The sequence below is a fragment of the Uranotaenia lowii genome, chromosome 3 (assembly GCF_029784155.1).
Source record: "Uranotaenia lowii strain MFRU-FL chromosome 3, ASM2978415v1, whole genome shotgun sequence".
Classification (NCBI taxonomy): Eukaryota; Metazoa; Arthropoda; class Insecta; order Diptera; family Culicidae; genus Uranotaenia; species Uranotaenia lowii.
Genome location: NC_073693.1, coordinates 342,643,180 through 342,668,695, shown reverse-complemented (window position 1 = coordinate 342,668,695; position 25,516 = coordinate 342,643,180). Strand labels below are relative to the sequence as shown.

Genomic DNA, 25,516 nt, shown 5'->3' with positions numbered 1-25,516 from the left:
TGTTTTTAATGGATTATATTCTAAAAGTAGCAATTCAAACATACTTATCCAATTACTTTATAGCTTATAACATTTTAAACATTTTCAATCTTCTCGGATGGTAGGGTAACGGACTTATTTTGGACCAGGGGACCTATTTTGGACCACCTTGTCTAGCTCTTTTATAAAGCAACTCATAATGAAAAAAATTAGTGCATTACATTAAGTACCCGGGTTTCAACAATAATTGCTAAAAAAATTCATGATAATTTGTTTCATAAGAGAGCTAAACTGCCGCTCATAGCAGGTCCGTCCCATTTGCGTTTTTGTTGAGTTGAGAAAACAGCAATTGAATTTTGTTACTTGTTTTGAGAAATTTCGTATTTTTCCGCGGTTTTCATGGCAGCAATATACAGCATTTGTTACTTACGTGACAAACAAATACTTTTGCTTCATTGCTCGTTCAAAAATAGCAAAATTTGGTTTTTTTGTGATGAAAATTATACTCTGGGACGCATATGCGATTATTTTCATGGTAGGTATCTAGCAAAAATGATAGCAAGTCAGTCCCATTCCATAGCCAGCTGCAAACGTTGATGAAAAAACAAGGCTAGAAGAGAGCTTGTCCCGGTCTATCGGAACCTATTTCTCGAACAACCTAGGGTAAGCATTCCAGATTGTCCAATTTTAAACAGGCGACCGGATCTTTAAAGAAAAAATGGGAAATACCCGGTCTGGTCCGGTTGCCCGGATATCAAGGAAAAAAAAACCCGATTTTTTCTGATTTTTTTTCACAATTTTTGCAAAATACAAACCAAAAACTCTATTTAATTCATGAAATGTATTATTTTTTGGACAAAATACTTCGAATATAAAATAAAATAGCTTCGCATACATTTTTGGAATAGTAAAATAAGATTTGAACGCCCGCCGTTGATGTGTATTGGTAAAAAATTTGTTTTCATGTCTTTATTTTTTACTTTTTCTATTGCCTTTTATAGGAAAATGCCTGGATTTTGATCGAATTTGACCGTTTCGGGCCCGGTTTTTGAGTTTAAAATTAAAAAATCCATTGCCCAGGAGATTGGGGCAATGGATTTCTTATTTTTGGGTGAAATTGATCAAATTTTCCCGGCCGGATACGTTCAGAAATAAGCTTAGAAAGCTTAATGTAGGGTATGAAGAGAACTGCAAGTAAAGACCTTTTTTGCGTTATTATTTTATAGAATTAAAATTTTATGTAGAATGTTCGGAAAAATAGCAAAAAATATTTCACTTTTTTTTATAACATGCGAGAAATTGCTGTAACAACCGGGTTGATCTGTATCATATCCAATACAACTGCAGGCTGCACAACTTTTACAGTAGTACCGTTATATTTCAAAGCACACTACATGGTCGTCTATCACTATAATTATTGACTTTGGGACCGACTTGTGATGATTTTCTCGATGGGACCGACTTGCGATCATTTTTACAATGGGACAAATTTACTTGAGGTTTTTTTCAATGTTCATCAGAACAAAGTACTCAAAAATTTTTTTTCTCCTAAAACTACCGATAATTTTAAGGTGATTCCACGGATAAACTCAAAACTGATGAAAATGCAACTGGGACGGACTTGCTATGAGCGGCAGTAAACAAGGTGGTCCAAAATTGGTTCTCTGGTCCAAAATAAGTCCGTTACCCTATATTACAAGAGGTTGGCTATCTGTATAGCTTGCAAGACTTCACTGATTGCTTGACTGCTCTTGAAACTTCCATTCCGTAATCCTGACTTACAGAACACATAATTGAAGTCTATACTGTGAACTTTCTTGTACTCGATTTTTTTCCAATACGCACATTAATTAAAGCATACATCCAAAGAAGAGGTTGCAAAGTTTCAATGCCGATTGGAGCTGTCTTTGTGCCAAACAGAAACGAGCATTGTGCCAAACATGACATGATTGCTTTTGTGATAACTGGCATTAAGACTCGAGCTCTCGAGCCTAATGGTGCATTACCACTACATACAAACATTCAATCCAATTGGATGATAAATACCAGAAACAAGAAAAAAAAACGACAGAACAGCGGATAATAATCAGCGATCACAAAGATTATTATCGCCAATCGTTGGCCAAACGACGGTGTACATAAAACAAATGCAAAAATCTGTCATCAAAGCTCAACAACATTTTTTTAAGTCAAAATTTCAAAAACCCTGAGTGAATACATTCAAGCATGTAGATAGCGTAGATTAGCTTAGCTTGATTGACTACTCACGTCCACTTTAAATCATTGAACTTGAAATGCAATATGAAAAATGGTTTTAAATCGATAACTCAGAATTAGTTTTGTAGAATGTTCGATGTTGTTTTTTTTTTAACGGAATCGTTATTCAAACAAATGCATTTAAAATTCCATTATCGCGGGCGTGACTCAAAAGAACGAATTCTACATCGACAATGGTTGCTACTCCGTGATTAACCGAGACCATCAATTTTGTCCAGAGGTCTAATGAACGGTGGCTGGGATTGACAGCACATTCATAATTCACAAAACTGATGCTTTTTCTTTAAACATCAAAAACGGCGCCGGCCACGTCCTTGTAGTTGATAAATAGAGAAGAAAATAAGAGAAAGGGATGATAGAAAATATATTCATGCTTTAGGACCGAGGTTGCTGTAGTGAGACGAAAGATAAATTTATAAAAAAAATTAGTAAATCAATATTCTCAATCGAATTATTTAACACGTCTACCTGAATATAAATTAAAACACTTAAACGTGTCGAAATTCCCTGCTGTCAGTTTCGCGAAACGAAAACGGTAGCAAAAATTACGAGAGAGAAAAAGAGAGCATATAACGATCATTCTGTTAACGAATCTTGGAGATATAGGTCGCGTTTTAACAAGTGAAAAAAATAGAATCGCAGCAAATTCGTAATTTGTTCGAAAATACGATTAAAAGTACGACAGTTGCCTTTGCATTAGAGTGCCCCAAATGGTCCGACTATCGAAAAAGTTATGCGCTGTAAGCTAAAATTGATCTTAGGCCTGGTAAAAGATCTCATGCTGAATTTTGGCCAGATCGGATCACGGGAAGGGGTCGCTCTACGAACTTGAAGTTTGTATGGGATTGAAAAAGTACAACTTTATCTACATGTCTTTAACTTCTCCATGGTCGTGAATCGATTGTTATGAAAATCATCTCACTCTTTTCAAGTTGTATGGGAGCCCCCTTCTATGAAAATTGAGATTTTCGAAACTATTATACAAACCACCTCTGACCCGAAAAACCCTCGGATACCAAATTTCACTTCATTCCGACCGTCCGTTTATACGTGATGGTGTTAGCCTCCATTTTTATATTTAAATTTAAAGCCTAGGTCATGACAAATATTTCATTCGAAGGCTGCATTTCGATTCGAGTTAAAATAAAAAAGTTATTAAGCTTAAAAAAAAATGCGCTTACTTTTAAAAGGGTCATCACTATTAATTGGGCACTACGTCGAACATTTGAAGCAACATTAACAGTGATAAATATCACCCTTAATAAAAAAATCCCATTTTTGAAGGTTAAAAACTTTTTTATCTTAACTCTAATTGAAAACTGGATTTTCTCTCTGTGGGTTTCTCCTGAAAAAATGTCTCAAAATCGTATATAAACTTCAGGTTCGTAGAGCGACTCCTTCTCGTGATCCAATCTGGCCCAAATTTGGCATGAGATCTTGTACTAAGCCTAGGATCAAATTTGGCCTGCAGCGCATAACATTTCACAATTTGAAATTTCCCATACAAATTTAAGGGGATTTTTATATTCATCATCCTAGCAGAACATTTGTTTGACTAGTTTTATGCGACATTTTTGCATAAGAACTGTATTGAAAAGTCATTAGCAACTGTTAAAACTAGTTTGTTCAAAAAAAGGGTGAACATTTTCTGTGTGCATGCAAGCAACATACAGTTTGTTTACATGCTTAAAAAGTGTTGTGCTATCAATTTTTTCGGATTAGTTGATTCGTGTTGATTTTGGAACTAAAAAGAAAATTCTGCACACTTGGTGCACAGAAAAGTGTGTTACCTACAATCAAATCTCAATTTTTTTACTTATGTTAAGCATCATATTTTTTCTAATCATACTGAACTTTACTAAACCGAATAGGAAAAATTAAAATAATAAACTTATTTCCATTTTTTCAACGGGAGTGTCCAACCCAAAACCTTTGAAAAATACGACACAATTCGAACGATTTCTAATTGAATTTCATCAGATTTAAAACACAAATATTTTCTGACAAACATATGACATAAATGAGTAGAAGATTTATAATATAGAAAAATCACTTGCAGATTCTAAAGGAGCTAACATAAAACTAATTTTCCTAACTTTAAATGTCAACAAGCATTGATATAACTTGATGCTTCCTTTCCTCAAAAAGACTAAACTATATAGGATAGCTGGAATTAAAGGGTGATACGGTCAAAATTTGGTCAAGGAGAAACGCGTGTAAATCGGTGAAATCGTTTATTTAAAAAATTTCTTTTTCAAGTTTAATTAGTATAAAATTCAGGCTAAACATTCAGTTACGCTTCCGCTTTTCCAAATCCGAATTTCCGGGCCTTACGCTTAACCGCTGCCATCAGATTTTGTACAGCCACCTTTTCCACCTTCTTCGCCGCAGAAACCCAGTTTTCCTTGAACTGCTGCTCGTCCTTAGCAGTTTTTTTGGTCTTCTTTAGGTTCCGCTTGACAATAGCCCAGTATTTCTCAATTGGGCGGAGCTCTGGCGTGTTGGGAGGGTTCTTGTCCATGGGAACCACTTGCACGTTGTTGGCGGCGTACCACTCCATGGCCTTTTTACCGTAATGGCAAGATTCCAAATCCGGCCTAAACAGTACGGAACAACCGAGTTTCTTCAGGAAAGGCAGCAGACGTTTATTTAAACACTCTTTTTTACGTGAATTTATTGGTTGACAGTCCCGGAAGCTATGAAAATGCTGCTTTTCAAGCCACAGGTACAGATGGCTTGCCAAACCAGATATTTCTTCGTGAACTTTGACAGTTTCATGTGCTTGAAAATATCTGCTACCTTTCCCCTTCCTTTTGCCGTATAAAACTCCTGTCCCGGAAGCTGCTTGTAGTCGACTTTGACGTAGGTTTCGTCGTCCATTACCACGCAGTCAAACTTCGTCAGCATCGTCGTGTACAGCCTCCGGGATCGCGCTTTGGTTTGTATTTGGTAGGACTATTCCCATTTAGTTGATAGTGGATGGTAACGAAACGTTTAGAGAATTTTTCTTATTTGCGATTCACCAACGATTCAATACTGTTTCATTTCAGTTTAAGTCCATTTTTGAAAAAGTGATAAAAATAAATTTAACGGAATGATATGTGGAAAAAATACCTTGATAGGCAACTGTCCAAGCAATTAGAATTGTTTTTCATATCTTAAAATATAATGAATTCATGGTTAATTTAAACTAATAAAAAATATTCGACTAAGTTACGCACACATTTGAATTCCAGCAGTCAAAGTTCTAGCAAAATTAGTATATTTTAGTAAATTGAAAACCTGTTATCAAAATAACAGAATAGGTATTTCGGGAAAATGCAACATGTGACGTCGAAAAAACATGGAGAGATACTTAGTATTTATCTTTTCTAGTGACCTGGTAATGGTTAACTTCGGTTCATCCGGAGGTCCAATCTCTGCCAAATGGAACATCCAAAAGAATTCCGGGACGAAGGAAGAATTGTCATGGTTTGGACCTTTGGCATCAGGTTGAAGCAACTGATGGAACGAGGCTTGATTCGAACTTTCACTTTTTACTATTTTACAAATTTTCCATTTTTCGCTATTAAATTTGGTAGGAACAAAAACTTTCCTCTTCCTATTCAAGCAACGCCTACTCTTCTCTGAATACATTCCGGCATGTAGATAAACATACTAAGAAACTATTACCACTTTCGTTCTCAACTACTCTCTCCAGGCATGTTCTGAAACTGAAATCTCCAGAGAATCGACGCTGGGGTGAGAGGATTCACGGGCTTTCGCTTGAAAACAAGCCCTTTTCAAACAGTCGAGAGGGTTCAAATCCTTAGAGCATGTTCACTGTTGTTGGGAGAATGTGGTAGAAGTTTTGACACTTTTAGCACAGACTAATACAGACATGACTCTCCATAGAAAAATCCCTCCGAATTTCCGCAAAAGTGACTGCAGTGCCACCTCGCGTCGACATTGCCTCCAGTTTCAAAATGGCTAGAATGGAACATGGTAGCCATGAGTTCTGGTTGTTTATTTTACAAGCGCAAATAAAGAATCTCATAAATTTGAACAATGAATTTCATAAATATTGAACTTTTTTATCGAACACTATGATTTTGTTGGTGAATTATATACAAATTGCAAATCAATGATAGGATTAAATCATCAAATCAACAAAATAGCGAACAAACCTGCACCAATTATCAAATGTATTAGTAATAATGAAACGCTGCTGTATCAGATTTTGGTGTTCATTTGTTGATTAAATTGTGTTTGAAAACGTTCTTTAATGAAACAATAATACTGCGAATGCTTAGAACAATACGAAAAAATAAATGGCCTTTTATCATCAACCAAGACAACTTAAGTTAATTCCTTCATTAAAAAACTGTAGTGTCCAAAACGATTTCGTTCAAAGTAATAAAATTTGGTTTATTTAATCGAAACAAATTTGTTTCTAATTTTAGATGGTGATTGTTTAAGAACAAAATGAATAGAATCATTTGCCTAAAACGTTTTATTGGTTTCTCCAATGATTACACTCAGTCACCTGCATTCATTTCGCAAAATGTCCAGATGATTTTTTAAGGATTTGTCAGATTTGCCTTTGATTTCTCATCATTGCTTTTACGTCAATTATATTTTCTAAAAATCTGCACTGCATCAAACTGCGGGTAGGCAAGCTGCAGCTTCAGTTTCTCACCGTAGAAAGAACCTTTGAAAATTCTTTTTTTTTAAGAATACGAGACCTTCCAGTATTCAATCCGGCAATCTCGATAGGTCATGTGGATTAGCGTATTCTCCTCCGTCAAAGTAATCTGTAATCGAACAAAGATGTGGTTCCCATTTGAACTTTATCTAGAGGCTTTGTGACTTACCTGTAGAAAATTTGTTTTATTATAATCAACAAACTAGAACTACAACAAACCGTAACCATGTCAATATGAAATTGAATTGACAAAAAAATAATCGCCAGCTTCGATGATGACACATATTTTTTTGTGATCGATGCGCCTCTGGTGCCGACATTGCTCATAAATCTAGCTAAAAACTGAAAAAGAGTGTCCTGTCTGTATTAGTCTGTGCTTTTAGCACATTTTGAAAACTTTACCATGCAAAAACATTTTCAAGATCTGCGGCTTTCAAGTTTTTTTTACAACACGTGTTCTATTTTCACATGCTGTGATGCAAAAATAGCAATATTTCTATAACATACGGCTCAACAATTTTCAAAATGTGCTACAAGTGTCCAAATTTCTACCACTTTTTCCCAATATCAATGAACTTGCTCTTAGGAACTTAAACTTAAGCAAGCTACCTTTGCTAGATTTCTCTTCAAGTATGGGTACCTACTTCGAAATACCCCGAATCCCATAATATTTAGACGACACCTGAGACTGTTGGAGCAATGATTCAATGTGAACTGACCTTTATCTTTATTGGCTTCGATGGTTGGGACCTATGTTCAACAGCCCTAGAATAATAAATTAAATCGGACCACGGTAGAAATTCACTGACTCCATCTACGGGAACCTTTTGAGTTGAGTGCCTGCGACATCATCGTTGAATCTACTAAGTTTAGGCCGCATCTACTGCCGTTGATAAGTCGCCTTTGTGGTAGCATAACTCCATCTCCTTTAAGTGAAAATGTGTGAAAATCACGATGCCATAATCAAGCTAAAGTTTATGTATATTGGTTATTCACCATGGGTGCACGAATCTACCGCTGTTTCCAAAATTTATGTCATCAACATACTGCACAACAATGCACTAAATAGAAAATTTACAATTTTACTTTACATCGAAACTTTAAATCACATCACCCTGTGTAATTGTCTGCAATAAATGAAAGAAGGTAAGGTTTAACCTACCAAGCAGCCACCCGAACGATAGTCCCCTTTTCCGTACCCTATCGATCATCGGCACCGATCCGATTCGATCGCGATTGCGATCGGATCATCATCGGTAGTCCATTCACGACGACCAAGCCGACGATATCAGCACGGGAGCGATCGGCCGTTCGATGCCGGCAGCATTGATTTATGCGAACTGTGCTGGACGATCGGTGATCGTGTTGTGGTACATTATTATTATTATTGTTATTGCAACTACCACCGGGGCATTTAAACACCGGCAAATCATCGTCTTCGTCTTCTTCGGATCCCAGGGCTGATCGATAGGGTCAAAATTGAATGATTGTAATATTTTGTTTGAGTTTGCTTCGGTTGATTTACACCACTGCTGCTGCCGTTGAAAAGAATTCGTGTATGATGGTGTACCACCCAGACGTGAAGCTCATAAAGAAGCTGTCCAACAACTGGCTGTGCTGTAAGTGATTCCTGTCTCATCTTCCCAATAAAGGAACCAACGATTCGAACACAATGGCCAATAATCCTAACTATATTGTCAATATCGACACAAACGCGAAGGTTGTCCTCGATTCATATGAGACACCCAGTCGACAGTCGACAGTAGTTTTTCAATAAATTCATTCCACTTACAACTGCTCGCCGTCTGCCGCCCAGTGTCAATTCGAAATCAAATGGTGACGGAGAGAAAAAAAATTAAAATTAAGACCTTGTCGTTGAACATCTACATTAAACAAGCGGCCGATCGACGGTTCCAGTCCCTTGGGAGGGACCGGACCTCATAAATCCGTCAATAATGTGAACTACCAGCAATCGGTGGCTATTCCCATCATCGGATTCGATTGAGATCAAGCGAGGGAGTTTGAAGAAGGCGTTCCGCACTTTCCGGAGAAGGTCACTTCCCGGATGATGCGGAGTGCACTTTTCAGTTGGTTACCCGCTGTGGGGACTGAACTGGATCTCTGAGATCTCGGGGGACGCGTGTTGAAGAAAGAACTTTGAAATGTGTTTTTAATTGTTATTAATGAATATTTGTTTGTTTAGGTGGCGACAATTTACTGGTAGCTTGGGTCGATGTAATGCACTTTTAATGGATCTGAAGATGTCGTTCTGTCGTTCTAGGAGTGCGTGAGCAAAAATTGTGGGGTATCTGTTGCCGCCCTGACCTGGATTACTTTTTATTGATTGGTGAGACAACATTCTACTTAAGAAAATAAACGGTTAAAATTAAATTCTAGTGAGAAAAGCTTCAGTAGATTCCAAGAAATACTTAGTGGAAATATCCGCTATACTGTTCTCAACCGGTTTAAAAATCTGACGTCAGTATCACCTGCTTATTTCGTCTAGCTTAGCTTCTAATCGTGAGTTCACACCCATCTTCAAATGACTAATTTGAGGACCGCAGCAGGAGCTATCTTCTTTTGCCCAAAGCTAAGCGACAAGCGATTCATAACGGACCAACTGACTGACTGAGTGACTAGTTTTTTCACCACCTCCTCTCCTTCCGAATCTCCAAGATGGACAAGTTTGGGAGGAGGAGGAACGAGAAGTCATGAATCGAAAATACAAAAAAAAAAAACCCGCACTTCCGTATATTGACACGCTAACCTTGAAAACGCTGAAAACCTGAAGAAATGAATATCGACAACAATCTCGCATCCAATTAATTAGGCACCGTTTAAAAATCCGTCAAACTCGAACGAGGGTTCGGTTGTTTGTTTGTCTGTGCGTGTGAATGAATAGTTGTATTTGTGCACCGCGTGAGTGTGCCAGAAGACGTTCATCCGAATGAAAACGAAATTTGATAACCAGTTTGCAAATCGGCTTTTCCTTTTCAGTTTTGGCTTTCGCTACGTGTTGAATTCTTAAATAATTGTGTAGGTTTCAAAACTAATGCCTATCAAATATATTTAAAATATTATTTTAAAAGTGAATATCAAAAAAAAGTATTATACAAATTTTAAAAATGATAAAGATAATGATAAAAGGAAATAAAAATTCGGAAAAAGGAAGAGAGTTTGGAAAATTTAAAACAAATTAATTGAATAACACTTCAAATAAAGAAAAACTTTTGAAAATTAAAAAATAAATAAAGCTAACGGAATTTAAAATTGGATAAATTTAGATAATTGGAAAGGCTAAAAAAATTGAACAAATAGAAAAATTTAAAAAAATGGAAAATTCTTGTAATGAAAAAAAAAATAATTGAAAAAATTGACAAAAAATGTAAAAAAATAAGATTGCTTAGTTTGCAAAAATTGAAAAAACCTGGACGTAATAATATACATTCATGCTCGAACATTTTGTGTTACCAAAACCGAGTGTTGCCAAAATCAAACGGTTTTTTCTCAACTTTTTTTTCTCTTTTTTCTACAAAAAAAAAATATTATTAGTATTATCATTTACATATTTTTCAGTTAATTTTTGACCATATTTAGTTTTTTTTTTAATTTTTTCTTATCATGTTTCTGATGCATTTAGCGCTTTTCTTGTTTTGTTTATAATTTTTGTTTTTTTTGTCATATTTGCTATTTTTGGAATTCTCCATTAATTTTTATTTATTTTTTTTATTATTTTTAGGGTTTAGTTTGTATGTTTGTTAATTTTATGATTTTTTTTCATTGTTGTCAGTTTTGAGTACTTTAAATTTGAAATGTGGAAATGTTGGAAAAAAAAATCAAAAAAAAGTTCCAAATTAAAAACAAAGGGAAATAAAATGGAACTAGAACATTAAACAAACAAAAAAAAATAAACAAGAAAAATATCTATATATATAAAAATGAATGTTTGTCTGTCTGTCTGTTCCCTATAGACTCGGAAACTACTGAACCGATCATCGTCAAAATTGGCATCTGAGGGTTTTTGAGGCCGGGGATGGTTTCTGTAATAGTCAAAACTCCATCCGACTTAAGGAAGGAGAGGCTTCCATACAAAGTTTGTAGTTTTTCGAAACAAATTAAAGTCATGACATCCATTTTCTCGAGATTTTTTCTTCCTTTGGGCGGTTTGTTTTTCGTTTCCAAGGTCGAGGCGTCGCGAGCCAACGTCGCAAAAGGAAAGTAACCCAGGCATAGCATACTGATCAGTAGGAATATTTTGGCGCGTATTTCTCAACCAAGCATATTTTCTTTGGGGGGTTTGTTTTTCGTCTCCATGGGCGAGCAAACGTCGTCGCAAGAGGATAGCAACCAAAGCACACTGTTCTTTGATAGCTGAAAAATTTAACAATAAGGCGCCTGTTTCTCAAACACGTGGGGCGATATGCAACCTAGATGTGTTTTTTTCTTGCTTATTTGATTTGTTCACAGCACGTGGTAATAAATGACGCCTAGATGTGACACGGATTGGTATTTTATCAATCGTATCAAAACCAATTGAAAGATTTGCAAAAATACTTCCATATTTAGTTCGTGTTAATGTAGGTAGCATTCGACTTTTCATTCAAGGAACATTAGAACATGTTCAAACGTTCAACTTTTTCTGTTAAAAAAAATTAAAAATTATGTTTTCTTCTAGAAATTGTTACTTCGGCCCAAATACACAACTGAAACGAATTTAGAAATGAAAATGGGAGCTTTTTATTTTATATAATTCTGAAAAAACCATCGTACTTTTTGCTTGCGTACCAATTCGAGTATGTACTTAACATAAAAAGTGTTTTTGTGTTACATGGCTGCATAAAAGAGACTTTTGATCCGCTTCGTTTTTGAAAAGCGAGACTTTAGAACTGATATTCTACTGGACGCAAAATTTTTAAGAAAATTTTTTAGTTTACCCTTAAAGTGTCAAAAACAATATTGCATTCTGTCAACTTACACCGTGATACGTCGAACTTTTAAGAAATTCATCTTCAAAATGATTCAATATGTTGGAAAGACCAGAAGAGGTATTCCGAATGTTGAAACTGCAGCGGATATTGAAAATTCTTAAATGTCTTTGTGAATGAAGGTCATTCCCTTTGAACAGCATTCGTTAAAAGTGGAGTAAAAAACTTAAATTTATACTGCAGGAATACTGCAGATATATCAGTGAAACTTGATAGAACAAAAAACAGGAATACGTATTAAATCCATTTTAAAGCCATTGCTCTGACGCATCTGTAAATAAGCTTTGCATTGACACTTGCCCCAATATACGGGACAAATGTAAACTTAGAAATTTGTTTTTGCCAACATTTTTGAATATTTGACTTTCAAAGAGAAAATAAAAAAAACGCTGAGAACTTATTTAGTGATGCAACTGATATTTTTTTAATATTTATATGTTTACCGTAGTAAATTTATTAAGGAAAAAAGAAATTTGCACTGTATTTAATACATAACTAATATAAAATATTTTTCATTACCATGATAAGTGCTGTTTGGGTATCGAGCCGGTGAAATTTGCCTACCTTCTTCAAGCAGTGGGGGACAAAATTGAAAAAGATGGGAGAGCTCCCATGTAAATTTAAGATAAAGAGCTTTTCAAAGAAGGGACCATATTTAAATAGGTTTTTTTGGGTACAGAGTACAAATTTCAGATCTTGAAAAACGAGTTCAGAGATCAAGTTCCAGTAAATAATATATACCATCTTTGAATTGAAATTCAGAACTGCAGCTGCAGCTCTCATTTCAAAGTTGTTGGTTCTGAAGTATGATGAGGTTTGATTAAAAAAAATGCTCTCTAAAATCTAAATTTGAATAAATTTTTACAAATTACATTTATCTCCGGAAGGTGTAGCAAAGCACAACGGGTCAGCTAGTTATCAAATAAAAATATTAAAAAAAACCTGTATAAACTGGGAAAAAAATTAAGAAACCAGAAAATGTGGAAAAGTTTTAAACTGCCTCAATCATAATAACAGAAGGAACTTAAAAATGAAGAAACAAATGAATGAAATGTTGAAAGTTCGAAAATGGAGTTTCTAAAAAAATTTAAAAATAGTGAAACAAAACACAACAAGAAAACTAAATTTCCACAATTAAAATAGGAAAAAGACAACAATACAAAACATAGAAATCGGAATTATATCAAATTACTGAATAAACTGATAAACAATTTTCAATAAAAAAATGCCGAGGAAAAAATAAAAATCGGATGCAACAACAACAAAAAAATGAAATAGCAAAAAACCAAGAAAAAAAAATGAAAAAAGGAAAAAAAATAAAAAAGGAAAAAAAAGGAAAAAAAGGAAAAAAAAGGAAAAAAAAAGGAAAAAAAAGGAAAAAAAAGGAAAAAAAAGGAAACAAAAGTAAAAAAAAGGAAAAAAAAGGAAAAAAAGGAAAAAAAGGAAAAAAAAGGAAAAAAAAGGAAAAAAAAGGAAAAAAAAGGAAAAAAATAAAAAATGAAAAAAAAAAAAAATTAAAAAAAATAAAAAATGAAAAAAAAATAAAAAAGGAATAAAAATATAAAGGGAAAAAACAAAAAAGGAAAGAAAAAAATAAAAAAGGAAAAAAAATAAAAAAGGAAAAAAAATAAAAAAGGAAAAAAAAATATAAAAGGAAAAAAAAAATAAAAAAGGAAAAAAAAATAAAAAGGGAAAAAAAATAAAAAAGGAAAAAAAATGAAAAAAAAGGAAAAGATATAAAAAAAGGAAAAAAAAATGAAAAATGGAAAAAAATAAAAAAAGGAAAAAAAATAAAAAAAGGAAAAAAATAAGAAAAGGAAAAAAAAAATAAAAAAGGAAAAAAAATATAAAAGGAAAAAAAAAATAAAAAAAGAAAAAAAATAAAAAAAGGAAAAAAAATAAAAAAGGAAAAAAAATTAAAAAAGGAAAAAAAATTAAACAAGTAAAAAAAAATTAATAAAGGAAAAAAATTAAAAAAGGAAAAGAAATAAATGAAGGAAAGAAAATCAAAAAAGGAAAAAAAATAAAAAAAAGGAAAAAAAAATAATAAAAGGCAAAAAAAAATAAAAAAAGGAAAAAATTAAAAAAAGGAAAACAAAGGAAAAAAAAGGAAAAAAACTAAAAAAAAGGAAAAAAATAAAAAATGGAAAATAAACTGAAAAAAGGAAAAAAAATTAAAAAAATGAAAAAAAATAAAAAAAAGGAAAAAATTTAAAAAAAAGGCAAAAAAATAAAAAAAAGGAAAAAAAATAAAAAAAGGAAAAAAAATAAAAAAAGGAAAGAAATAAAAAAGGAAAAAAAATTAAAAGGGAAAAAATAAAAGAAGAAAAAAAAAATGGAAAAAAAATAAAAAAAAGAAAAAAAAAGGATAAAAAATAAAGAAGGAAAAAACATAAGAAAAGGACAAAAAAATAAAAAAAGGAAAAAACATTAATAAAAATAAAAAAAGGAAAAAAATAAAAAAGGGAAAAAAATAAAAAAGGAAAAAAAAATAAAAACAGGAAAAAAAATATTAAAAGGAAAAAAACAATTAAAAAAAATAAAAAAGGAAAAAAAATAAAAAAGGGAAAAAAAGGAAAAAAAATAAAATGAAAAAAAAAAATAAAAAAAGGAGAGTAAATTGAAAAAAAGAAAAAAAATGAAAAAAATAAAAAAAATGAAAAAAATAAAAAAAGAAAAAAAAGGAAAAAAAAAATAAATAAGAAAAAAAGGGGAAATAATAAAAAAAAGGAAAAAAAAAGAAAAAAATAAAAAAAGGAAAAAAAAATTAAAAATTGAAAAAAAAATAGAAAACGAAAAACAAATTAAAAAGGAACAAATTTAAAAAAGGAAAAAATGAAAAATAGAAAAAAATTAAAAGAGAAAAAATTGATAAAAGGAAAAAAATTCAAAGAGGAAGAAAAATGAAAAAAGGAAAACAAAATTAAAAGAGGAAAAAAATGAAAAAAGGAAAAAAAATGAAAAAAGGAAAAATATGAGTGAAGGAAAAAAAGAAAAAAGGCATGAAAAGAAAATTTAAAAAATGAAAAAAGGAAAAGAATGAAAAAAAGGAAAACAATGAAAAAAAGAGAAAAATAAAAAAAGGAAAAAATAAAACAGGAAAAAAAATTAAAAAGGAAAAAAAAATAAGAAAGGAAAAAATAAAAAGGGGAAAAAAAGAAAAAAATAATAAGAAGAATAAAAAAATAATAAAAAAAGGTAGAACAATAAAAAAGGAACAAAAATAAAAAAAGAAAACAAATTTTGAAATGGAAAAATATAATAAAAGTAAAAAAAAGGATTTATTCCTTTTTTCATTATTTTTTTTTTTTCATTTTTAAATTAATAGAAATAGGATAGGAAATAGGATAGAAATGAAAAACAATAAAAAAAAAGAAAAAAAATAAAAGGGAAAATTAAAAAGAAAAAAATATTATAAAAGGAAAATAATATAAAATGGAAAAAAATTAAACAGGAAAAAATTTAAAGAAAGGAAGACAAACATAAAAAAAAAGAAAATAGAAAACAAAACATAAAAAAGAAAAAAAGAAGTATAAAGAAGAAAAAAAATAAAATGGAATAAAAAATTTCAAAAAGAAAAAAAAATAGGAGACCATTAAAAAAAAAGAAAAATACTTAAAAGAAAAAAAAAAGAAAAAACGAACAACTCAAAAAGAAAAGAAATGCAAAAACTTAAAAAAAGAAAACAATTAAAAAGGAAAATAGAAAAAAAATATCAAAGCAAATGAAGAAAAAAAATGCAAAAGAAATAAATATTTAAAAGATAAAAATTAAAAAAAAAAGAAAAAATTAAAAAGGAAAACAATATAAAACACGGAAGAAATTAAAAAAGAAAAAAAATCAAGAGTTAAAAAAAATAAAAATTAGGAAAATAAATAGAAAAACAATTTTAAAAGAAGCAAAAGCAAAAGAAAGAAAAAACAGAAAAAAGTGAAAATCGAACCACACCAGAACCTTAAGAAATTACAAAAGACTGACCTAACCTAACTTACCTTTTTACTTTTGCTTTTTCTATTTTTTTTCCTTTCCAAAAATCTGAAAATTTAAAAAAAATGGAAGCAAAACATTTTAACTTACTTTGAAAAAAGTTTTAAATTGATATAAAAAAAAAGTGTATAATCGTGAGTTTTTTAAAGCGGAGAAACTGTATAACTGTAAAATAGTAAATCCAAAAACTGTTAATCGGAAAATTAGAAAACTGTAAACTTTAAAACTGAATACAGCAAATCAATACAACTGTAAAACTGTAAAACTGTAAAACTGTAAATCTGTAAAACTGTAAAACTGTAAAACTGTAAAACTGTAAAACTGTAAAACTGTAAAACTGTAAAACTGTAAAACTGTAAAACTGGAAAACTTTATAGTTGAAAAACTGTAAAACTGTCAAAACTTTTGAATAAAAACTACACAATATTACACTTCAACAGTTAAAAAAGACACGCCCTGATCGTTGATCTTCTTCGATGATCCCCCCAAGTGGTACAAAAATAGCAAACGGCTGCTCTGCGTGGTGTCCATCGGTCCATTCCGTCCAGCCGATTTGCCAAAGACCGATCGCCTCGCCTCGAATAGTCTTGTCTTGTTTCATCCTATCTGCTCGTGAACTCTCCGTGTTTGCCGTTTGACAGAGTTCACAGCTGGGCGGAAGTAAAGGTCAAGTTGAAGAGCGTATCTTGGTCCGGATTTTCGCAGCGAATCCGTGTGATTAATTCCCATGTAACTGTAAACGTCAATGTTTTTTTTTACAATTTTACACAGCTGATGGGCATTACTAGTTCAGGGTTGCTGATGGTTTGATATTTGATAAAAATAAAATTATTATTTTCTACAGTTATTTTAAAATAACCATAGAATTTATGTTTATGGTTAGTTTTATTGTAATTCCATTTTTTGCTCCTTCTTTTTTCAACGGATGTTTTGCCGATCGAAACGCCACAATGGCTACCGGTTTGCTCCCATCCTGACCCGCGCCCTGCCGGAACTGATAATGCCCGATGACATCACTCATTCATCGCCTGGCATCCTCAGTAGTCCTCAGTCCATTCAAACGCTCATTAAAACGAATAATTTGTATTCGTTGTTGTGTTTTGTTTTCACGCTCACGATTCAGCACCCAGCCAGTTCGATCCTTCATTGCATTGGTTTGGTTAGGTTGGTTTGTTGTTTGTTGACCATCGGTCGTCACATTAACACCTGATAATCCGCGACCGGCGCAGCTCTGCGAATGTCGAGGGTCGTTTCCTCGATCTTTTCCGACTCAATGAACCGCGGGCCAAGCCAGCTGATCGGTTCGTCATTCGAATCAGAATTGATAGGATTAATTTTTTTCGACGGAAAAATTGCCCGAATCTGGAATTGATTTTAACTGACGTTTTTACAGTTCGTTGCACTTCGGATACACGATTAAGTTTTATTGTTTCGAAGGTTTTTGAAGGATTAGTTTTCAACTAGATTTTATTACCCGAGTTTATTCACAACTTCTTGGGACAATCTTCCCAGAAGACTTCGCGTAGTTCAGTGTACCATGTCGCATCGAGTAACTCCCACCCCCAACTTGATGACCTCCTCTTTCTTAGGCTTCTTCCTTCTACTAAACGAACAGCTGAGATGCATCCGATTTGAGGGATCAGCTATAACCAACGTCCACTATTTTAAGTCACTTCCTTAAAATCTCTCAAGCATCCACGTTAACGTAGTTTATGAAAACAGAAAGTTGACGGACGATGGCCTTCCTCGGTCGACCGTCTCCCGGACCTTATATGTTTGCGCAAAACGGTTTCCTCGGAATCCGTTCCGTTCCATTCTGCCGCTACTTTTATGCCACTATACTAAATGTGCGAAAGGGACCTGCTCACTTAAGAGCGCCCGGTGCGCCTGCCTGTAGCACATAAAACACATGGGCAAATAATCGCTAAACGGCTTTTTATGGGCAAGTCCGCGTTGCGCAGCGGCGCCTCGAGCCCCACCGCAAATCTGCAAACCGCAAACCGCAGCAACGTGGTCCAACGCGACCGACCACCCGATGCCGAAAGATACTCAAAGAGGTGGATCGAAAGAAGAAACGAAGAGATCTTTTGATGACGATGATGGTCCATCCATAGGAACTTGAGATTTGTGCCAGAGTTGCCGGCCATAAAACTTCTTAGCTCTAAAATTTCGTTCGAGTTGTTCTTTTTCATAACATTTTTTCCTTATAAAAAAACGTCAAAGATTCTTACAAAATTAACAAAAACAAAATTGACAAACATAACAAATTTGTCAAAAATACCACATTTATAAAATTGTTAAATTGAAAAAAATTAACAAAATTAACACAATTCTCTAATAGACAAAACCACCAAAAATGACAAAATTGACTAAATGTACATAAGGAAAAACTGGAAAATTTAACAAACCTCAAAAAACGACAAAATAACAAAACTGACAAAAATGACAAAAATGACAAAAATGACAAAAATGACAAAAATGACAAAAATGACAAAAATGACAAAAATGACAAAAATGACAAAAATGACAAAAATGACAAAAATGACAAAAATGACAAAAATGACAAAAATGACAAAAATGACAAAAATGACAAAAATGACAAAAATGACAAAAATGACAAAAATGACAAAAATGACAAAAATGACAAAAATGACAAAAATGACAAAAATGACAAAAATGACAAAAATGACAAAAATGACAAAAATGACAAAAATGACAAAAATGACAAAAATGACAAAAATGACAAAAATGACAAAAATGACAAAAATGACAAAAATGACAAAAATGACAAAAATGACAAAAATGACAAAAATGGCAAAAATGACAAAAATGACAAAAATGACAAAAATGACAAAAATGACAAAAATGACAAAAATGACAAAAATGACAAAAATGACAAAAATGACAAAAATGGCAAAAATGACAAAAATGACAAAAATGGCAAAAATGACAAAAATGACAAAAATGACAAAAATGACAAAAATGACAAAAATGACAAAAATGACAAAAAGGACAAAAATGACAAAAATGACAAAAATGACAAAAATGACAAAAATGACAAAAATGACAAAAATGACAAAAATGACAAAAATGACAAAAATGACAAAAATGACAAAAATGACAAAAATGACAAAAATGACAAAAATGACAAAAATGACAAAAAGACAAAAATGACAAAAATGACAAAAATGACAAAAATGGCAAAAATGACAAAAATGACAAAAATGACAAAAATGACAAAAATGACAAAAATGACAAAAATGACAAAAATGACAAAAATGACAAAAATGACAAAAATGACAAAAATGACAAAAATGACAAAAATGACAAAAATGACAAAAATGACAAAAATGACAAAAATGACAAAAATGACAAAAATGACAAAAATGACAAAAATGACAAAAATGACAAAAATGACAAAAATGACAAAAATGACAAAAATGACAAAAATGACAAAAATGACAAAAATGACAAAAATGACAAAAATGACAAAAATGACAAAAATGACAAAAATGACAAAAATGACAAAAATGACAAAAATGACAAAAATGACAAAAATGACAAAAATGACAAAAATGACAAAAATGACAAAAATGACAAAAATGACAAAAATGACAAAAATGACAAAAATGACAAAAATGACAAAAATGACATAAAAATGACACAAAAAATGCCATAAAAATTACATAAGAACTACGCAAAATTGACAAAAAAAAATGATATAAAAAATGACACAAAATGACATAAAAATAGCGCAATAATGACAAAAAAAGTTTTAAATTGTGCAAAAATTATAAAATTGACGCAAAAATGGCGCATAAATGACAAAAATGATTGAAAAATGACACAAAAATGCCTCAAAAATGGCACAAAAAGTCACAAAAATGACACAAAAATGACACAAAAATGGCACAAAAATGACACAAAAATGATATGAAAATTACACAAAAATGACACAAAAATGACACAAAATGACACAAAATGACACAAAAATATCACAATAAAGACACAAAAATATCACAATAAAAACACAAAAAGACAAATAAATTACACAAAAATGACACAAAAATGACACAAAAATGACACAAAAATATCACAAAAATGATATAAAAATTACACAAATATGAAACCAAAATGACGCAAAAATGGCTCAAAAACGACACAAAAATGACTTCAAAATTATATGAAAATGACACAAAAATGACAAAAAAAAAATGACAAAAAAAAATGACAAAAAATGACCCAAAAATGTCACTTTAATGACAAAAATGACAATAATTACAAAATCTACTCATTTTTGTCAATCATGTTTATTTCTTCAGTTTTTTTAAAATTTTGTTAGTTTTGTCGATTGAGTGTATTTTATCAATGTTGTCAATTTTGTCACTTTTGTAAAATTTTCATATTTTGTCTATTTGGTAATTTTAAAACAATTTTTGCCTTTTGTCAATTTTGTGAAATCTTGTCAATTTTATCAATTTTCAAATTTGATTCAATTCTGTCAATGTTGTCATTTTTAGTAAATTTCGTCAGTTTTGTCATTGATGTAAATTTTGTCAATTTTTTCGATCGTTTATATTATTTTTGTAATATTTTATCTCATTTGTCAATTATGTGAATTTTTTCGAATTTTTCTCATTTCGGCTTAGTCTGTCAATTTTAGTTGTTTGTTTAAAATGTTCAATTTTTCTATTTTCAATTTATGTCAATGATAACTAAATTGACAAAAGCTACAAAATTGAAAACCGAACAAAATTGACAATAATACCAAAACGAAGAAATCGAGATTATTGACTAAATTTTCAAAATTGTCATTATTATCAAAAGTTTAGAAATTAATTGTCAATTTGACCGATTATTTGACCCTACGTTACGGAATCGTATTTCACTCAGGCGATTGTAATTTTGTTGCTATATTTTTTCTATATACTCGATGATTTGTTCATGTCAGTGGTCAATCCGGGCAAACGTTAAATTATTTGAAACATATGGTTGGGCTTCATTTTTAAAAAATTGTATTCTTAATGCTTATTTTGAAGTAATCATATGCTGTTACTCCAAAAAGAGTTCATTGTGATTATAATTGTTACAAAAAATGTCATAGAAACGGGATCATTCAGGATATTCCAGGATCCAGTAATTCAATCATCACCAATAAGTCTCAAATAAAGTTATTCATATGAAAATTATGAAAATTTTTATAAGATAAAATACTTTTATCTTATGTACAATTTTGAATTTTAACATTTTCAAATAATTTTGGATTTGCTGCGTTAGAAATTCCATAATCATAATTTGATGACTCAGAATTAAGATAACTTTCATTTGTTTATGATTTTATATAATATGTTTCCACATATAAATTACGCAAGAAGGGCTTCAATCCACTGACAAATCGGGTTTTTTTTTGTCATCAGGTTGAACTTTTGATTAAAGGGTGATACGGTCAAAAGCAACTTGATCGATATCGACTTGACGTATTTCTTTCAATTTTGCATTAAAAAACCTGAACACCCTTCATTTTGAAGGTCTGTGTGTAGAATGTTGCTCTTATTTTGATTTTGGAATTCACTCTTCAGTTGTCAAAATGCCGTCCAAGGAAGAAGAGCAGCATATTAAAATTTTGTCCGCGCATCGCGAATATCCGAGCTACTCGCACGCAAAGCTGGCAAAATCGCTAAAAGTTGCCAAATCAACCGTTACAAATGTAAATTAAAGTGTTTGGGGAACGTTTGTCGACAGCCAGGAAGTCTGGATCGGGGGAAAATCGAAAACCGGAAGCCGCTGAGACGACAAAGAGAGTTGCCGGTAGTTTCAAGCGAAACCCTAACCTCTCTCTCCGAGATGCCGTAAATAAGCTGGGTGTATCGACTACAACCGTGCATCGAGCCAGAAAACGAGCCGGACTATCGACTTACAAGAAGGAAGTGACTCCAAATCGCGATGATAAACAAAATACGACGGCCAACGCACGATCTCGGAGGCTGTACACGACGATGCTGACGAAGTTTGACTGCGTGGTAATGGACGACGAAACCTACGTCAAAGCCGACTACAAGCAGCTTCCGGGCCAGGAGTTTTATACGGCAAAAGGAAGGGGAAAGGTAGCAGATATTTTCAAGCACATGAAACTGTCAAAGCTCTGGTTTGGCAAGCCATCTGTACCTGTGGCTTGAAAAGCAGCATTTTCATAGCTTACGAGACTGTCAACCAAGAATTTTACGTGAAAGAGTGTTTGAATAAACGTCTGCTGCCTTTCCTGAAGAAACACGGTTGTTCCGTACTGATTTGGCTGGATTTGGCATCTTGCCATTACGGTAAAAAGGCCATGGAGTGGTACGCCGCCAACAACGTGCAGGTGGTTCCCAAGGACAAGAACCCTCCCAACACGCCAGAGCTCCGCCCAATTGAGATATACTGGACTATTGTCAAGCGGAACCTAAAGAAGACCAAAAAAACTGCTAAGGACGAGCAGCAGTTCAAGGCAAACTGGCTTTCTGCGGCGAAGAAGGTGGACAAGGTGGCTGAACAAAATCTCATGGCAGGGGTTAAGCGTAAGACCCGGCGATTCGGATTTGGAAAAGCGGAAGCCTAACTGAATATTTTTCCTGAATTTTATACTAATTAAACTTGAAAAATAAATTTAATTTGATTTTTTAAATAAACGATTTCACCGATTCACACGCGTTTTCCTTTGACCAAATTTTAACCCGAATTGAAAATAGTGCTGTTTTATCCTGGATTTTTGTTGTGAAAACAGTCAAATGTTGAATCGATGGCCACCGGCTTTAGAATTCAGTCACGAAATAGGCAAACGTTCAAAAATTCCATTGAATTTCACAGTTTTTTGTAGACTTTTAAAAGAAGTACAATCATCAATCTGTAATCGTAACGAAAAATTTCCGCTGTAATAAATAATCCCAAAGAGATTCAGCTCAAAACGAACTGGCACCACTGGCTCCCCATTCTGAAACCTTCCGAGATCGCCTTGAGGAACCGAAAGAAATGGCCGGAAATTTTTAGCCACCCAGCATCAGCCAGCCCTGATGCCTGTCCTGGGGCGACGATCGAGTGAACTATTTCTTGGAGTGGTTGCTGCGGCGCGGAGCTGTTGTTTTGTTTTTATTTTTGTTATTGCGGTCGTGTTGCATCCTTTTTTTTTCAAACAACATTCTCCACTTATATGGTGCTCGCGCGTTCCTGGATCCAGACCTAGAGTTGAACGACCAACAACCTGCACATCGACGTCTCCTGTTGCAAGAAAACATAATGTTCGCAATATTTTGTCAATATTCTAGGAAGGCATCCGGAGTAAGAGCACCAGCTTTGATTTTGTTTTTATGTGCGAATCAAATTCTATGTTGTACCTTGATTGTTTACAACGTTTCGGCTGTTTATGTGACACTTTTTCAAGGACTCCAAACTAATTGAAATTTTCTTTTAATTTATTTCATGTTACAATTCGCAGGTGAAGAGCCATAATTGATACCCATACCCTAGACAGGCCTCAAAGTTGAAGTTTATGAGCTCAGCTGGATCGTTTACTGTAGGTTCGCGTTCAGTATTGAATTGTAGGATCGCTTAATTATAGGGCGTTTATCCTATCGCTGGGATGTTTTTGTTGTACTGAGAGAGATGATCATCTTAGTTAGTTTGGTTTTTAGCGCGTCAAATGGGTCTTGTATCGGTTTTTATTGTTTATTTACGAGTTTGTTTTTACATGTTTCCTTGTCCAGTTATAAATTGAGCAGGTTTATTTTTAAACAACATGTCTGAAGTAGATGTTTGCTACTACTACTTAAAAAGCTCATAGAACCTTTCCAAACGGGATCATTCGAAGATTTTGTTTCCCTTAGGTGCGAAAAAATCAAACTCCATGTTAACCTGCGTACATCCTCAATGATAAACAACATTAAGAGTCTTGTTCCCGGCACATCCTCAAACTTGGCGAACATGTTCGGCGGCTAAAGTCCAGTCAGTTCCCCATTCCGACAGACGGCCATAAACATCAAATAATCCATTCCAAATCCCTCATTAAAGCTGCCGATCGTTTAGTGACAGAGCGAAGATTTCCATGAGCCATAAAATTCGCCGGTGGGTCTCTTTGTTCCTTTAGCTAGCAGAAGAGGAAAAAAAAAACACCTGACCGACTGTTAAGTTGTTGCACGTTGGGGGATCTGAGGAATCGATTGGGTCGTCGTAATTTTTTTTTTCGTCTCTGTTCAATGATTATCGCCATATATAGACTCTCCTGTTGATGAGTCTCCTGGGGAAGAATCTACGCTGGAACCCCCGGCTGGATGTCGTCAATAAGAGCCATCGGAATGCCATTTAAAATTTCACACTCCTCAGCCCAGCTTGTCCGATCCGGTTGAATGGAGTGTGATATGGACCATCCAGTTTTATCACCTTTTGATTCTTTTTTTTTTTTTTTTTTTTAATTTTGCAATGGTGAATAGTTGAGTTTTAGAAGAGGGCTTTCAACCCTTTTAATACCGAGTCGAATCGCCGTATTTGCAGATGCTTGCCGAAATTCTAATAAAAATGAAAGATGAAGTGATATTTACAAAAATCCAAATGCAATGTATTGTATGCAGTACACGAAAAATAACAACATCTAGGTATTTTAGATTTTTTTTTTAAATTTTGATTTCATGAAATGAGCATGCCTTATTAAAATCGCAACACAACGATTTATCGTCTTTCTATATTGAAAAACTCCTTTGAAGGCACACCTTCCGAGTTTAGTATTTCATACAAACAGAACTGTTAAAATTTTCATCAGTATCGACCGTCATACCCATATAACGATCAATTTTGTACCCACGAAATAATTTCCCATGTCAATTTTGTTTCTATTTGCTTGATAAGTTCTAAAAATATGCCAACAAAACTGTGTGGGGGCTTCCTCTCCCTTTCTATTTAATCAATAATGGAAAGAGGGCGGTGTCTCTAATAATCAAAGAAATATTTCGCTTATTAAAATACCATCCCATGCTAAATTTAGTTCCATTTGTTTGATTCGTTCTTGAGCTATGCAAAACAATAGTATGTATCTTTCTTCCCACTGGAAGAAGGAAGTGGTCTACAATACTCATAGAAACATTTCTTGTATTCAAATACCCTCTCATTCCAAATTTGGTTTCATTTGCTCGATGAGTTCTCGAGTTCTCCAATAATAATTGTATTGAAGTCCCCTCCCCTCCCGCCTTTTCTCTCAATTCGAAGAAAGGACGGGTTTTAAATAATCAAGGAAATATCTACTTTTGGTATTCAAATAACCTGCCATGCCAAATTTGGTTCCATTTGGTTGATGGTTTCTCGAGATATTTAACAAAAAATGTATGAAAGTCCCCCTCCTCCTTTCCCATCACTTCATGGGATGGAAGGTGTGTCATCAAACTTTCCTCGTATACATACACTCTTCAATGCCAAATTTGGTTCCATTTGCTCTATTATTTCTCGAGATAAGCAGGAAGCTGTAAGAATGGCCACCCACCCTTTTCTATCTTCTCACGGCGAAGGCGTGACGGTTACCAAATAATCATAGAAAAATTTTTCGTATCCAGATACTCCTGGAAAATGATAGACTTGTGTCCTTAAT

The 25,516-nt window shown here is 33.0% G+C and overlaps 1 protein-coding gene across 1 annotated transcript in view; it reads left to right on the top strand.

Annotated features, from left to right (window-relative positions):
- Positions 1-25,516, top strand: part of LOC129756623 (A disintegrin and metalloproteinase with thrombospondin motifs 9) — a 935,923-nt gene that overhangs the window by 395,026 nt on the left and 515,381 nt on the right. The gene's annotated exons all lie outside the window — the stretch shown is intronic.